Source organism: Cynara cardunculus (assembly GCF_001531365.2).
Source record: "Cynara cardunculus var. scolymus isolate 2C chromosome LG 14, CcrdV1, whole genome shotgun sequence".
NCBI lineage: Eukaryota > Viridiplantae > Streptophyta > Magnoliopsida > Asterales > Asteraceae > Cynara > Cynara cardunculus.
The window spans coordinates 4174908-4182195 of NC_037541.1; positions in this window are offsets into that span (position 1 = coordinate 4174908).

Here is a 7288-nt window from a genome sequence, read left to right on the forward strand (position 1 = left end):
ATTAGATCATTAGCTTATAAAGTTGATCAATGAATATGAATTGGTCTTACGGGTCTCACAAAAAACCCTTGACATCACATGAACCCAACCTATATATATATATATATATATATATATATATATATATATATATATATATATATATATATATTTCATATACAAAACAAACACTGTATGTTTTACATTTAAAATTGGTTACCAAACACTTTTATATTTCTCAACTTGGAAAATCCATAAATATTAATTGGATGAATATATTCTGGGTCCATATCATGATCAAGCATTACACCTTCAAAGATTCTTCTATCATTCATTCTTTTTGTCAAAAGGTCAATCATGGTATATTCTTATTACCATTTCAATTCTACAAGATACAAACTCCTCATCTTAATATATTCTTTTTTAACATAAAATAATAATAATAAATAATTATTTCTGGAAGGGTGTTCCAAACTATGTCTGAACTAAATTCCGACAAATTCTGACCGTAAGTGATAAGGATAAAATCCCTACCATGATTCATGCTTCAATCAAGGATAACAACCCTTGATTTTAATTAGATTGATTTGTTTCCCTCTAAATGAATTGTAAATGTATGTATAAATAGCCTCCATTGTGTTAATAAAATCAACAAGTCTTTCTTCTCTTTTATGGTATCAGACCCCCGATCAGTTTTTTTTTCTCAACCAATTGCTCACCATGGCAAGCAATGACAATACCATTCCTAATTCCTATGAACCTTTAAAACCTTTTGTTCTAATTAACTTCTCCAATGTTATCAAACTTTCTCCTACCAGCTATATATCTTGGAAATCTCAAATCCAAGCCATTTTCTTTGGCCATGACCTACTCAATTTCGTTGATGGCTCCCACCATTGCCTACCTGAAACCATCACAAAAGACACTAAAACAAGAATCCAACCCGACCTATCAAACTTCGCAACCATCGTGCCTCTCGTGGTTCATACCACCACCACTCATGATGCTTGGATCATCCTCGCTACTTGTCATGCCCCAATTTTTTTTGTTTTCTTTCGAGTGTCGTGACGTCATTCTTAATAACTTATGCCATAAACAAAATACGAACTTAAAAATGTCAAATATACATCATGTGGTTAACATAATTGCGAAAACGTAAAATACTTTAACCTAATCAATGCTATTAAAATATCTAATCAAGCATGATTGAAAACATAGTCTCGTATTTCTTCATTCAGCTCGTCTAATGACAATTGACACATGAGATATATACACGTATAGTATAAGCTAAAAGCTTAGTGAATACAATATGGTTTCATAATCACATGCATATATAAACAATATTTTAATGTATTTTAGTTATTATCTTGCAAGTGAGGTCTCAACTCGTCACTTTTCTTTGCGTATGTGGCGTATTTTATGGACAAGGACTCCAAGACCTCGGAATTGCAAGCCCCCTTTCATGCTCAACCCACCCCGTACGGTGGACGAATCTTGCTGAATTATACTAGTTGCATACCATTTATTTGCAATACTTACTCATTAATGTAAATCTCATCGTAGCATGCAATATATATCTCATGTAAGTGACAACATAAATCACATATGCATCATCGTCATCTTTCATAGTATACACATATTTGAATATCATATTAATAATATCAAGTCATCATAATTTTTCTCATCATCATCATCTTTCACATCATGCATATATTTGAATATCATGTACATCAATACAATCAAGTTATCATCATATGCATATAAACACATTATACAAATATTATGGATAAAATACTTTGTAATAATCATGTATATATCCCATAAAAATCGCATAATGTACTCACCTTGAATCGTTAATGTTCGATAGGTCGTTCTCTCAAAAACCGCAACCTACATGATAATTCATACCATTTTTAAACACCTTAGATAATCATAACTAAATTGATCATTTTTCTCCGACAATCTTAGCACGACTAATCTTAACAAATTTTATTGATCAACCCCTGATATCATCATATATATCATATTTCGCTCAAATATTTTCTTGAAATATTATTAATAATGACTTCGTTATAATATTAATTGACACTCATACATTTTATAAAAACATGCAATGCACTCCACATTTTTTGAACAATAAATATTTTACCGAACGTAAATAATGTTTTATGGTCAAAACGCCTCTTTTAAAATTTGCAGGTGAATAATGGTGACAACATGTCACACACATATAAATAATGGTCATGGCATAACTTTAAAGTTCAACATAATTAAATACTCGAAATAATGTTTATAATACCAAATTTCCAAGTTTATGGGCATTTCAGAAACCTTGAGAAGCCGAGTACCAAATGTATAGTTTTTAACCAATTCTCTAACTTAGAGCATTCTTGATACATTTCATAAGTCGAATGTTAAAACAACGCTTAAAAGTCCAATCCCAAAGCATAGGGGCATTCTGGTAATTTTATTAAGCAATACTCAAAGTATTGTTAAAATAGTGATTTCCTAACTGTAAGGTCATTTTGGTAATTTTATAAGGATAATATTCAAAATAAAGCTTAGATACCAATTCCCAAGGCATAGGGTCATTTCGGTAATTTATAAAGCGAATACGTAAAGTATCGTTAAAATACCGATTTCTAGATTGGAGGGTCATTTTGATAATTTCATAAGGATTATATTCAAAATAAAACATAGATACCAATCTCAAGACATAGGGTCATTTCGGTAATTTATAAGCAAATACGTAAAGTATCGCTAAAATACCGATTTCCAAATTGTAGGATCATTTTGGTAATTTTATAGTGATTATATTCAAAATAACACTTAGATACCAATTCCCAAGACATTGGGTTATTTCGGTATTTTATAAAGCAAATACGTAAAGTATTGCTAAAATACCAATTTTTAATTTTATAAAGATAATAATATAAAGATGAAGCTTATATACAAATCTCCAAGATATGGAGTTATTTCAGTAATTTTGTAAAGCAAATACACTAATTTCCGAATGTAGGATCGTTTTGGTAATATTATAAAAATAATAATATAAAAATGAAACTTATAGACCAATCTCCAAGACATAGGGTTATTTCGGTAAATTTTAGAAATAAATACATGAAGTATTGCTAAAATACTGATTTCCTATTTATAGGGTCATTTTGGTAACTAAACAAGATATATAAGGGAAATTGGGTCAAAGTTTGCATTTTACAAAATCCAAATAAAACTTGATGAAAGTTTCATAAAATTATTATGGAGAAAATTATTTTTCTAGAATCCCAGGGGTTAAATGTTAATTTCTGAAACTCAAATATCTAATGCATATTAATAATATCGATGCATAAAAAGTAACAAAAATTTGGTTAGCCTATTGTTAAGGCATGGTTGTTGCAACTTGAGGTCATGAGTTTGAATCCCATCCTCAGTGCCATCAATCCCATTTCTTTTTAAAACGGACATGGGACAGATCCTTGACCCAACCCCGCCCGATCCGACCCACGAAAACAACAACTATGGTTGTATGTTTTCAAGGTCTTAGAGCTCGAAAATGTAGGGGTGTTTAAAAAAACCGTTGGATCGCTCAAACCGGCCGAACCAAGTCAAACCGGACCGTTTTTGGCGGTTTGAGCGGTCTGGCGATCCGATCTGGTTTGGAAAATAGCAAAATCGGGTGATCTGGTCCGGTCTGCGGTCTAGAACCTTTTTGGGCGGTTTGGACCAAACCGACCGCCAAATACCTATATATACACACATATATATATATATACCTCTATATATATATATATATATATATTAGTATTAGCAAGTCCAACTTTTTTAACTTATGGGCTATGACTCAAATATATCACTAACCTTAACATCTAACATAATCAAAATCGACGCCTAAAACTCTTAAACCATTAAACATATCGACACATTTGATATTGACGGTCTCCAAATTTTGAAATCTCTCAAGAACTCTATCAATTTATCGATCTTTTTAATCGATGGTTTGATTTCGGCGCACATCATCAAGACATCAACCAAGTGATTCAATCAACTTAGATTTGACTTCTATTTTGTTTGGTCAAGAACTCAAGACTCAAGAATTGAACTATTGAAAGTTGTGAATTCGTGGATTTTGTTACTCAATACTTACAGTGGAGTTGTAACTTTGTTAATTTGTTTGTTTTCTAATATGTATTATATATTTATTTGTTTGTACTTTGGATTGTTTCGGCTTTATATACTCAAGAGCTGCTTAATTATTACATTTATTTGTTTAGATATTTTGTTTTGTTAAATTGGATAGTTAGTCCAAAATTATAAATAATATATGTTTCAAGTTTAATATTTAAAGTTCATCAAAGGCCCAAACCGCCTACACCGGTCAGACCGCCTTTTCGTGGTCTGGTTTGACCGGTCTGGGCACTTGATGTCAAACTGCTCGGTTTGAAAATTTTATAAACCACCATTACGGTTTGGTTTGTGGTCCGAGGGGTTAAACCGCCCAAACCAGACCGTGAACACCCCTACGAAAATGGCTCGTTTCTTGATATTTTTTCTTCATTCTTTTTGTATCAAACCCTTGGTAATATTTTTACCAATATTTTGACATGAAGAACATGAATTTTTATCAAGAAATGAGTTCCATTTTCTCATTTAAAGTTTTGTTTTTAAAACTAAAATTCAACAACTTCATAACAAAAAAACCGAACCATGTAAACATAAATCTGAGACATGAGGCTACTAGAGTTTGATAGAGTACTTAAAAACGAAGCCATAAACATAAAAACCATGAGATTTAGTTAAGAATCTCATCTAAAATCGGTGAAAAACCGATATTTTTAACTCGAAGTTCAAACTTAGATTTATCTCTCAATATTTGTTTATTTTCTAAACTATTTGAACCAAAACGATCATAAATCAGTGGTGTACATTTATATGCAAGAGTTTTGGGTTATTAGTTGACGAAATCGGACCAAATTGTGGTTTATGGTTGTGGGGTCATTTTTTCCAAACAGACATGTACTATTGGCAAAACAGGTCCCTCATCTTTTAAAAATATGATATTTGGGTCCTTGAACTTTTTGATTTTTACAACCAGACCCTTCCTGACGTGATATATTACATTTTTGGTCCAATAAAATAAAAAAAACAATTTTATTTTATTTCCCTTTTGCCTTTCTTTTAATTATTATTTTTATTTAAGATTTCTACAATTATTTACTTTAATTAATTACATAAATATTTTAACACTTCAAATGAATTTAGTAAAAAAAAAATTTAAAGGCTCATATAATATTATTTATATATTTAAAATTTTGGGTTTTACACTACTACCTACGCCAACCCCTCTCGTGGGCACCTTCTCCAAATTAAAGATCATTTGGACACCGTAACACCCCAAATTTAAGGTTGTTTGTAAAGTATGTTAAGGTCGAAGACTAAAAAGAATTGATGATAGAAATAGAGTAATGGAAAGGAGGTTGAAAAAGTCAGGTGAGAAACGTGAGTCATGGAGAGACTTAGTCTCACCCTTATAGCTGGAAGGGGGAAAGGGGGGGGGGGGGGATTCGGTTGTGGAGATTAAAAGTGATCAAGGTTTCATATCTCTTTTTTTTTGTAATATCTGTATCATTAATTAGAAGTTACAAGATCTATAAAATCCCATGATTTTTGCATTTTTAATATTGGTCTTATGATTTTTTTTTTATTTTTTAATATTGATCTTCCATTTTTAATATTTATAAATTTGTGATTGATGGAGGAGATCCGCTAGTAAAGTATTTGTTGTTGTTCAAGCAATTACGAATAAAGACATTGGAAAACAACACAAAAACATTTTGAGAAAGGTTAAAATTGTTTATATTGACAGTCGAAGTTTGAGATCGGGAAGTGAAGTAAATAACCAAAGCGAGTGACTTAGTAATTATGAACACAAATTGACATATATGACATAAATTAACATGTATACACCCATATGAATACAAATTAATATATTATAATATATATAGGTCAAGTTTCAAAGGATAACACAATTATTTTATAAAAATGCAAGAATACCTTTACCATATATGATAATAAACGTGATAAGACCTGGTGGTGCGAGGGTGATTTTGCATGCGATCTATGTTGTGTCAAATATCATTCACATCTCTGATTTGGTATCACATGTAATTGACCATAATAAAAAGGTGTTCTTGTGTTCTTGTAAATGATACCGTTCTCGTTTGAACCAATCTATATTTATATATATCTATATATATATATATATATATATATATATATGTACACAGATTGGTTCAAATGAAAATGATATCATTTTAGGAGAGCGGGAGAACGTCTAAAACAAAGAACCCTCACATAATGGACACAGACGACCTTGGCCACGACCTATGTCGCGGCCCAAGTTACCCGCACACTATCTTGTCCTTGTATTACATGTGAATCAATTGAAAAAATTCGAAAAAAAATTATAAAAAAATTCATATGTGAATCACCGTTACAAATTATTTATATGGGTTTGCATATGCATATTCAAATATATTTATTCAATAATTCATATGTAAATCTTTCATTCTTACATTTTCACAATATTCAATCCTTTTATTTGAACTTCTTAAAATATAACTACAATAATTTAATTTTACATAATTAGGGTATTGTTTTCCAAAAATGTTGATTCCTATTTGGTCTTTTTATAAAGCATCTAAATTTAGGAATTATTTTTTAAAAAAAATATATAAAAAAAGGTTGTAGGAACAAATGAGTAATTCTTGTACTAAACTTACTTTTTATGGATCAAATATTAGCACATGATAATGCATTCATGTTTGGTAAAAATCCTTATCAAAATTAATTATGAGTTGAAGGTGGGTTTTTAAGTTTTTGGTATCGACACTTTCTAAAACATCAATTTTTTTAGGTTTATAATAAAATAATACATCATCTCTGATCGTTTTGAACATTTTTTTGGTGTATACAGTTTTTCGTCTTCAATTCATTACACAATTTTATTAGAACCAAACAAAATATTTAAAATATGTTCTCTAATTATTTCAAATAACTATCTGGGTTTTTTTTTCCGAATTCAATCTATATTTTTTCTTACAATAGAGTTGTACCCGATATAAATTATTCATATATAATTAAGTTTTATTAAAAAATTAAACAAAATAATACACATGCAATTATATTTCTACAATGTGTCATTGAATTTCTTTCCCATTTAGGTATCTTTTTATATATTTGTATCGTAATATATATATATATATATATATATATATATATATAGAGAGAGAGAGAGAGAGTGTGTGTGTGT